Source organism: Vidua macroura, chromosome 4, assembly GCF_024509145.1.
Source record: "Vidua macroura isolate BioBank_ID:100142 chromosome 4, ASM2450914v1, whole genome shotgun sequence".
NCBI classification, from domain to species: domain Eukaryota; kingdom Metazoa; phylum Chordata; class Aves; order Passeriformes; family Viduidae; genus Vidua; species Vidua macroura.
Genome location: NC_071574.1, coordinates 312,921 through 323,541, shown reverse-complemented (window position 1 = coordinate 323,541; position 10,621 = coordinate 312,921). Strand labels below are relative to the sequence as shown.

Here is a 10,621-nt window from a genome sequence, read left to right as displayed (position 1 = left end):
CGCGGCCGCCATCTTGGGAGTGGGTTGTCGCGGACTCGCTTGACCTTCCCAATATGGCGGCAAAAAAGGCGGGAAAAACGAGGACCACGGTCTGTTTACTGCACTGCCTGCACGCCACCCTGACGCCGGCGCCGCCCCGCGGGTTTTTTTTCGCTTTTTCCCGTGTCGTGGCCACGGACTGTGAGCTCAGCGGCTGCGCGGGCGGTCAGGTTGTGAGCGGGCGCCGACAGGCATCGGCAAAAACGCCTCTCCCTTCCGAGGGCCTCACGCGGCCGCCATCTTGAAAGTGTCGCGGCGTCCGGGACACTCTTGACCTTCTCAATATGGCGGATAGGAGAAAAAAAAAAAAAAAAAAAAAAAAAAAAAAAAAAAGCGCGGGAAAATCGTGGTCCGCGTGCTGCACTGCCCGCGCGCCACGCAGGCGCCGCCCCGCCGGGATTTCCCGCGGCCTTGCCAGTACTGCGGACACGGGCTGTTGCCACACTTGCGCCGCGGGCGGGTGGGTTTCAGGCAGCATTTTTCTTTTAAATAAGAGATCGTTAATATTAATATCATAGAGCTACAATTTGGTTACAGGCAGGGCTTTTATTTTAAATAACAGAACTATTTTTGCAATATAAATATAGAAATGTATCATATATATATCTAGATCTATAAAAAGATAAAATAGAAATAAATAGAAGTCATAGGAAGATATTTAATATAGAATCGAAATAACATCATGCATCAATATACATGATAAATGGGAATGTGAAAAGTATAAATATGAAAGATAGTTAGAGAGAGTTTAAAAGAAAAGGATTTTGGAGGGGTTGTATTGGGTTAGAGGCAGTGTGTTTTAGTTTGTGTGCGGATGTTTTTTGGGCCGTTTATTTTTCAGGATTTTTCCAAGGGGATCGCCCCCGTTCTTTTCTGCCTCCCTTCCCTCCGGGCGAGCGGCAGCCCCCGGCTGTGGCCGCCGCGGCGGTGCTGCCGCCTTGTGGACAGAGAGCGGTACTGCAGCCCCCCCCCAGCCAGCGCCCTGCCCCTCGCCGCTGGGTGCCGGCTGACGGGGGGAAGGACGGCTGCCGAGCGTGGGAAGGGCGAGGCGCGGGAGCGAGCGGCAAGCGGGGCGGTGTCTGTAAATAGAGGGGAGGGGTGAAGGAGATTCGGGAGAGCAAAGGGACCCGATGACCGAGAAGAACGGCAGCGGCGAGGGCGGCCCGGCGGGGCCGCTTTCGGCGGGCGGCGGAGGCGCGGTCGCAGCGCTCACGGGCCGGGGGCGGCGGGCGGGGGGCGAGCGGCGTCGGAACAGGGCTGCACTCCCCTTTCCCGATCCCCGCGCGCGTCCCTCTCTAGACGCTGGAAGCGACCGCGTGCCGGAAAATGCCGCCGGGGCGGCGCGCGGGCGGCGGAGCGGGGCCCCGGCTTTCCCCGCCCCTCCTGCCGCCATCTTTGGAAGGTCAAGCGAGTCGTCGCCGTCCCGCCGCGTCCCCGTCTCGTCCCGCCGCGTTCCCGCCGCCTCCCCGTGCTTCCCCGCCGTCTCCACTCTGACACGATCCGCCCCCGTCCCGGACCCCCTCCGCTGCAGGGAAATGCAGGAGAACGCGAAAGCATCGGGGCAGAGCAGCCGCTGGAGGTGCCCGAGCCGTCTCCCCCTTGCCCGCAGGGCCGGAGTTGCCCACCGCCGGGAGCTGACAGGTACGCTGACAGCACGGGCGGCTCCGGCACGCTTTGCCTCGCTGTGTTCCGGTGCCGTGCTGCTGCGGGAGGACGGGGCCAGCGCTCCAAAGGCCAGAGCAGAGCGCTGGCGAATGGGAGGCGAGGAAGGCTTGGGCTAAGGATGGATTGAAACCGGGCTGCCTGTAAGTGCGCAGAGAGACCTTTGTCGTCCACGCTGCCAAAAGGAGCACCTGGTACGCCCTATAGGTGTGCCTTGTGTTTCACGTGTTTTCATTTCCTGTTTGCGTCGTCCCAAAAAGCAGGGACGGAGCAAATGGGACTGGTTCCCACTGTTGCTGTGTGAAGGCTTTTTACAGGCTGCTGTATTGATGTCATCTTTTTTTCACCCCAAGCTTGGCTTCTCCCATGCTTTTTCCGTAGCTGCTGCATTGGGTGTCCCCAGGAGGGCTGGGTCCCTCAGCAGGGGTCTTAGGAGTTGCTATGGATTCTGATTTTTCTGAAGCTGTATGTAGCGAATCAGCTCTTTTCTCTCCTGAAAAGCTTTCCATCTATGTCCACCCGTGCGTCTCTGTGTTTTAATCACATAGCCGGACGCACTGAGGTTTTTACTTTCTAAGCCAAAAGCTGAAGCAGATGAGTGTTTGCTTTGTGTGTGTGAGGAGTGGCATTTGTGCTGGAGAGCTGCGGTTGGGAACAAAAGATGGACTTAATGTGCTCTGGGGACGGGCACGGGAGGAAACGCACAGAAAGGCAAGCAGTGATGATTGCGGAGGAGAAATGAGAGGTTGTTGCTTCCGATCCGTGGGGACTTTCCTTGGGAATGATCGATCAGAGAGCATATGGAAGTAGAGAGCATCTTCTGGCTGCTTCTGTTCTGTAAACTTCTCCCTGGCTTCACAGGTCCGTGCTGGAGAGTGGGAGAAAGGTCCCTGCTGTTTGCCGTGTCCTGGGTGGGCACAGAGCTCTGACCTTGGCCAGATGGGCTGGTGAGTATTGAATCAATCCCTGCCTCCTCGTGAACAAGTTGTTTGAAGGAGTTTGAGGCAGGGACGGCTTTTAGCCGGGTGCAGTTCAGTTTCTTTCTCACAGGTTTCCGGGTGTTTTGATCCTGACGTCACCAAACCCTCAGATTTGCTGAACTGGGGCTCTTACCTGTGTGACCCGTGAAATGTCCCGGAAGCTGATCGATGTCTTTGTGCTCCTGCTGTGTTCATTTGGGCTGTGCTTCAGGCTTCTCTCCCGGGGCCCTTGCCGTTGCTGTATCTCTTGGATGCCGTGCAGAACGGAATCAGGCAGCCAAGCCTCAGGTTCACCTTCTCCCTCACCCTCTGCGCTGCTCGTGTGGCACAGCAGATCCTGAAGCCAGGTACTGGAACGTGCTGCGTGTGTCACTGCTGGGGTGAAAAACAGAGGCCTGGGGAGTGTCGATCCCCTCACCTGCTCTGTGCTCGTGCGCTCTTGCCTGAGCTTTTCCTCCTGGGCAAGAGAAGGGGAGGGTGGGCAGCAATGGGAACGCGCCTCAGAGCAAAGGCCTTCTGCAGTTGCCGGGCTGTTCTCCCAGCTCGGAGCGCTGCACGCTCACTGACTGCAGCTTCCACGAATTGTCGTCCGTGCTTGTGGATTGGGAGCGCTGTCCTCCTCCACCATGCCAGCTTTTTCTCTTTACAGAGGAGCACGTGTACATAAGGGTAAAGAGATTCCTTCTGTCGCACTGGTATTTGGACCTGAGAAAGGTACCAGGTTTTCTCCAGCTTTTCTACAGTTTTGATTTTGAGGTAAGAGTCCCATTTTAGGTACCCAGTAATTCTTCAGAAATGTATTAGAAACAGCCGCAAAAATACAATGAAACCTCATTCTCCCACAGGTAGTTAATTAGAAGCGTCTTTCTTCTGTTTCATATAGGAATTCAAAATGTTATTTCTGTGGGGTTTTTGTTGTCTTCTTAATACTAACGCACAATGAGTTGTGCTGTGTATGCTCTGTGAGCACAAGAAAAGAATGTTCTGCCCCGGCTAGCTACAATTCCTCTTTGAGTTTAGGTTAGTAACTTGGAGTTCAACTGAAGTATTTTAGAAACAGCAACTTCTAAAATTCCATTTCCACTGCATGTTTGGGCTGCAGACTGACTGTTCCCAATGGATGTTAGCGATTAAATTTGATAGGAATGGAAAATTGAGAAGTCCAGAACAAGCTGTGGTAATTCCTGAGCTGGCACTCAGAGGGAACCGGGGTTTTGTGCTCTTAGGAGCAGGTATCCTTTGGAAATGTCGGAATGTCTGACGGTGGTATTTTTCTTTATGGCTTCCAGTACAAAACAGCACGAGTGGATCCTCAGATTTCTTGGGGAAGGGCTGCGTGACAAACATTGCTGTGAGCTCTATGTCTACCAGAGGATTTTCCAGGTCATTCTTGCCTTTTTCAGCAGTCCTTTGTGTGACCAGGGCTCCCAGGTAAGAATTGAAAAAGAACAGTTCCCAAATACCCCAAAACCACAAAAGCTTGTATTGGCCTCGAGATCTCAAGTACCAAACAGAAAGGAATAGCTGATTCTGCCTTGGTCCTCTTGAAAATCTGTTCCTTGTTGGTTTTGTGGATGTGTGGAGGGAGAAATAATTTTGCTTGTGTCTAAACCGGTCCCATCCTTATCCCCTGAAACTGGGACCGGTTCCTGCCGTCGTGGAGCCTCACGGGGGTGCCGTGGTTTTGCTCCTGCAGTCGGGGCCTTTTCTTTTTGGGGTCTCTATTTCCCCAGCCAGCACGTTTGTCACCTGCACAGTGCTTCGGCAGGAGGGAACCTCGCCTGCCGGGAGCTCTCAGGTTTGGGAGCATCCACCCTGAGGATTTCAGGTATCAAAACCTCGGACAAAAAGAGAAAATTGTCTTGCTACCTGAATACTTCTTGTAAGAGCAGCACCTGTGGTGCGAAGCGTTGAAGGGAGAATGTCTTTCCTTCTCTGGAGTTGCTGAGAACAGGCGGTGTTCATTTTAGCTGGGAGTTGATGGGGTACCAGCCAAATTGCTCATTTTATTTTAGATAATCAGATCTTGGCTGTAAAAGAACAAGTTGCATTCTCTGTTTCAGCGTCGTATTCTGGAGATATGACAGAGTGCTGCCCGTGTCACCTCTAGAGCTGCCCATGAGCTGATAGAGGATCACAGCCTCCTCTCGGGGGTCCTGCACGGCTTAGAGAAAAGGTAACCAGGGAAGTACGGGAGAAATGGGGACAATTTCCTGTCCACGGCTGAAGAATGACGTGGCTGAGGATGAAAGCAAGGGGGACAGACCTGGAGACGGGGGCACCCCGAGGGCTGCACTGGCAGAACTTGCTGAACTCTGAGGTGTCCCTTGTGTTTTTGAGAAGAGAATCAAGAGGCTTTCAGGTAGTGGTAGGAGGGACGATGGTGGGGGGGCTGTGTGATTTGGGAATCACTTCCTTGACAAAGCAAAAGGACACCTTGTGCTGGTGTCTTTAGCTTTTAAATTTCAAGCAGCCTCAGTTCCCATCCTGTCACAGGACCTGCTGCACAGGAAGTGGCACAGTAATGGATTTGAGCTGTCTCGAACGTTATTTCTCCTCCCCTTGCCTCTCCCTGACAAAAAAAATCTCTTCTGCAGGCACAGAGTGCCCTGACAGGTTCAGGCAAGTGCACCAAAAGTGCCCTAGAATATGGTCCCCCGTAGGAGATGGACCAGCTGCTGGTGAGGATCTGCCTTTCAAATGTGGTTTTCTTTTTTTTCTTTTTGTTCTGTTTTATTTTGTTTTTCAGGTTTCTGGAGAACAAGGTGATAAATAAAATAATTTCCTTACTCCATCCTCTATGGCTAATAAATTTAGGAGACAAGAGAGAAAACAGGAATCGGTCCCAGATGCTGCTGTTGAGATGGATATATGATCTGTCTATCTGTAGATAGATATATGTATATACGTATATCTGTGTAGTGATAATAATGGGATTTTTTATGATACGTTGCTTCACCGTTTTATATTTTTAATAAAGTGTGATTTTAAGTTATTAGTTATGAGATTTTATTATAGTTATTGGCTAAAGTAACATTTTCTTGTATTTTATTGGTATCAAGTAATTAATGTTAATCATTAATTGGTAAGAGTTTGTAATGAATTATTAAGGTGTGAATATGTTCATTAAGGTACGTCTTTTTTAACTGTGGGTATTTTCATGTGTTTATATGGGTTTTTATGTTAATGATTTGGGGTTTTGATGTTATGAATATATTAGTATTTTATTAGGTTTTTCTTGTTAGTTTAGTTGTTTGGTGTGTAGATTATTCATGAAGTATGTTTATCTATAAATGCTTTAAATTTAAGTTATAAATCTACTTGTTAAGGATTTTTGTAGAGTTCTATGTAAAAATTTAAATCGGTAGGGGAGATAAAAAGCAGTAATTATTAATAAGATGAGTATTTTAGTTTTTAATAATGATTTAAGTTATTTAGTGATGTTTTAATTCTTGAAAATATTATTTCGTTATTTTTTATTTATGTGTGATTGATTAATTTAAAATTTTTGTAATGTTTTTGTAAATTGATTTCTTGTGATTTCATCAATTTATATATTTTTTAAATGTTTTATATTTATGATTGTGTGTGAATAATAAAAAATGAACAGTTGTTTTATTTTGTAAGATAGTATGTTTAAAGATGTTCCTATTTGGCAGTAATTTATTTAATGTTATAGATGTGTTATTGTTTCATTTGGCTAGTTAATAAGTAAGTTCATTTAATGTGGTTCAAGTGTGAGTTGTAGTTATTTTAGGTGTTAAAAGAGATGCAGAAATAATAGAATTAGGTTATTAAAAGGTCGTACTGTTTTGATCCTGAGAAGTAAATTTGTGTTGGAGCGATTGGGTATTTTTGGGTGGGTATTCTTTTTTTTTTGGTTGTTTGTTTGTGGTTTTTTTGGGGTTTTTTTGGGTGTTTTTTTAATGTATTATTGTTAAGTTTGGTCTTAGTGGATTAATTGTTTTAAATTGTAGGTTTGCTGTTTTGAGGTAACTTCTTTGTGGTTTTGTGTGGTTTGGGGGTTGTTTTGTAACTAAATATTGTACAAGTATTTGTTTGTAATGATTTGAGTAATTTGACTTTTGGTGGTTTACCTGTCATTTGGGGTATGAGTGTATAAATGTTATTTGAAGAGTTTATGTTACGTGTAAGTTTTTTGATTTGCAATTTAGTGTTTGTAAAGGATAAGGTTAGTTGTGAGGAGGTATACAAACGAGACACGTTGAAAAGAGATTTTTCGGGTTGGTGACTGATAAACAGTGTATTTGGATGCGTGGTTTTAGTTAGTGTTACTTGTTTGTTCTGTTTTGGTTGTGGAACTATTTCTTTTAGGGTTTTTTGGTGTGTTTTAAATAAGGCTTGACACAGTGAGTAGGACTCGTGTGTGATTTTTCTTTTTTTAAGTGTGGAAACTTAAGTATAACGTGTTCTTTAGGTTCTGAAATTGACGGGACTACTTTATCGGCTACTTACTGAGTCTTGTAGTTGAGTAGGTTTTTGTAACTCTGATTTTGAACTCAAAGAAGAAAACTGAGGAGACGAAGGAGGTAGAGAAGTTTATCTCCTTCTAGGACAGAAAGGGTTTAGCGCAGAAAGTGCTGGCTCTGATGTGGCGCGGGGGTTTCCGTGCGCCGGCCGGGCCGGGCGCGGGGCTCGGCGGCAGGAGAGCGGCGAGCTGTGCGCGTGCGCGGGAGGCGCGCTCCCGCGGGGAGCCGAACGGAGCCGAACGGAGCCGAGCGGCTCCGAGTTGAGGCGAGCCGAGCTGCGCCGAAGAGGCGAATCCAGCCGAGTCTAGCGGAGAACAGCCCGAGTGTAGGCGAGGAGCCGAGTGGGGCCGAACCGAGCCGAGCTCCGCCGAGCGCAGCATCCCGAGCAGGGCGGGCCGCCGGGGCGGGCTCGGGGTGGATCGGCGCTCTCTGAGGCTCCCCCTCTTGTCCCTCTCTCTACCAATCCTTCTTCCTTTCTTCCTCCTTCCCGTATTCCCCTTCTTTCTCTCTCTATCCCTTAGTTCCCTCTCTCCCCAAAGCCGACCCCTTTCTCTCCCTTTTCGGTCTCCCCTCCCGTCCCCCCCTCTACCCTTCCTTCCTCCTCCCCGTATTCCTGTTCTTTGTCCGCGGACCCTCCCCTCCTCTCCCTCGCAAACCCGACCCCCACTGCCCTGTCCCTATCCCGCTCCTCCGTTCTATTCCTCTTCTCTCCCTCCTCTGTGCACCGTCCCTCTTCCCCGCTCCCGGCCTTTCCCTTGCCCTCCCGCTTTCCTCCACAGCCCGACCTCCCTCCCTCCATACGCTGTCTCACGCCCTGCTAGCCCTCCTCTCTTGCCGTCGCCCCGTTCCTTCTTTCCCCGCAGCCGCGGGGCCGGGGGCGCCGGAGCATAAAGCCCAGAGGGCCGGAGCCCGGCGGCCCCGGGCCCTTGCGGGAGTCCCCCCGCACGGGGCCGGAGGCTCTCGGCGGATCCCCCCGTGCCGGTCAAACCCCGCCCGGCCCCGCCGGACCTGCGGCTTTGCCGGCATCGCGCTGAGAGCGGCCCCCGCTCGGTGCCGTGCCGTCCGTGCCGCGTCCCCGCCGTCTCTGCCGCTCCCTCTCTCTGCCCCTCGCCCGTGACAGCGAGGCTGGGCAGGAGCTTCGACCCTTCTGGCGGCTGCCCCCCTTTCTCGTTGCGGCAGAGTCCCTTTCGGGGGGGATGTACATGTGGAAAGGGATGGAAGCAAGTGCTGGGCTGCTGTCCGGGGCAGTTAGACTCCTTCTGTGCCTTCTTTGGGGGCCAGGAAAAAGGGGTGAAGACTCGGGGCTCTGGTGTCATTTGGGGCACCCTAAGGTCCCTAGGAGAGGGACGCACGCTGCGGCGGAGGAGCAGGTGGGTGGCGAATGAGGGGGGGTCCTGCCGGGTGCCGTCCCCCCGAGGGACCCAAAGCTGCCCCAAAATGCACAGGGAGGGGGGTGTGTAGAATACTACTAAATCCTGGCAAATGTTTCGTTTTTATAGGTATTGGTAAAAATAGGAAAGTATTGCTAAATTCATTTGGAAAGAAAGCCAGAACAGCCCCAGGTATGCGCTGTGAGGATGTAATGTATAATTAATATACGTGTATATAGAAATAGAAATAGAAAATAGAAAAAAAATACAAAATCACAGAAATCGATACAATACCTAATAGATATTCTAGTGTATATGTCTTATTATACCACATTACATGTAATATATTATATCTATCTAAATATAGTACGTCAATATACTGTAATATAATATACAAGAGCATATAGATGTAAATATCAAAAGCATGAATATAGAAATATTCAAATATAGTTTAAAATAAAAGGATTTTTAAAATTTTGTATTTGTTAGTAGGCAGGGTTTTTATTGTAAAAATTAGAAATATAAATAAGTTAGAAATCTATGTATAGAAGTATATCATACGTACATTAAAATCTATATAAAAATTAAAATGTAAGTAAATAGAAGTATTAGCAGTATGTATGAAATATAATATATATAATATTTTATCTATCTTGTTATCTTATTATATATATGATATCCATTTATAAATATAATCCATCCATAGAAAGTATAAATGCAAATGTGATTATAAAGATGAAAATATGCTATAAATATTTAAATATTGTTTAAAGAAAGGGCTTTTTTGGTTTTTATTTGGTTCGAGGCAGGGTTTTTATTAAAAAAAATATGAATATACATTTTATTTTGATAGACTTCTAAATATAAAAATATATAATCAATGTATAAAGATAGATATAAAAATATAAAATATAAGTAAAAATAAGCAATAGGAAGAGATAGAATATAAATAACGACATATATCAATCTACCTTTAAAATGCAAATTTGAATATAAATGCGAAAAATATATAGATAAATTTACAAACAGTTTAAAAGAGTTTTTTGTTTTTTTTTTTTTAGGTTTTTACTTGGATAGATGCAGGGATTTTATTTTTAAAAATATAAACCTTTTAGAAATATCAATCTAAATATAGAAATATGTAATCAATATATTAAGACATGCATAAAAATATAAAATAAAATAAACTTTAAGTAATATGAATGAATATAAGAAATTATAAAATGATCATTATACATCAGTATACATTTTAAATCAAAATGTGAATATAAATATTAAAAATATAAAAATAATATAGATTGAAATATAGCTTAAAAGAAAAGATTTTTTATTTTGGTTATTATTGGGTTAGAGGCAGGTTTTTTTTGTTTTTTTTTTTTTTTGTCGGTGTTTTTTGGTTTCGTGCGGGCTGTTTAGGGGCATTTATTGCAGAGGATGTTTGGAAGGGGGTCGCGCCTGTTCTTCTTTGCGCGCCTTCCCCGCCTGCAGCCCCAGGGCGGGCGGCAGTGCCGCCGCCTTGTGGCCAGAGTGCGGGACTGCAGCCCTCGCCCGAGGTCCTCCCGCGGCCGCCATCTTGGGAGTGGGTTGTCGCGGACTCGCTTGACCTTCCCAATATGGCGGCAAAAAAGGCGGGAAAAACGAGGACCACGGTCTGTTTACTGCACTGCCTGCACGCCACCCTGACGCCGGCGCCGCCCCGCGGGTTTTTTTTTCGCTTTTTCCCGTGTCGTGGCCACGGACTGTGAGCTCAGCGGCTGCGCGGGCGGTCAGGTTGTGAGCGGGCGCCGACAGGCATCGGCAAAAACGCCTCTCCCTTCCGAGGGCCTCACGCGGCCGCCATCTTGAAAGTGTCGCGGCGTCCGGGACACTCTTGACCTTCTCAATATGGCGGATAGGAGAAAAAAAAAAAAAAAAAAAAAAAAAAAAAAGCGCGGGAAAATCGTGGTCCGCGTGCTGCACTGCCCGCGCGCCACGCAGGCGCCGCCCCGCCGGGATTTCCCGCGGCCTTGCCAGTACTGCGGACACGGGCTGTTGCCACACTTGCGCCGCGGGCGGGTGGGTTTCAGGCAGCATTTTTCTT

The 10,621-nt window shown here is 47.6% G+C and overlaps 1 long non-coding RNA gene across 1 annotated transcript; it reads left to right on the top strand.

Annotated features, from left to right (window-relative positions):
* Positions 1 to 3,003: 3,003 nt before the first annotated feature.
* Positions 3,004 to 4,056, top strand: LOC128806735 (uncharacterized). Its single transcript, XR_008436920.1, has 3 exons — positions 3,004 to 3,028; positions 3,331 to 3,437; positions 3,971 to 4,056. It is a non-coding gene; the product is annotated as an uncharacterized LOC128806735 (long non-coding RNA).
* Positions 4,057 to 10,621: the final 6,565 nt, after the last annotated feature.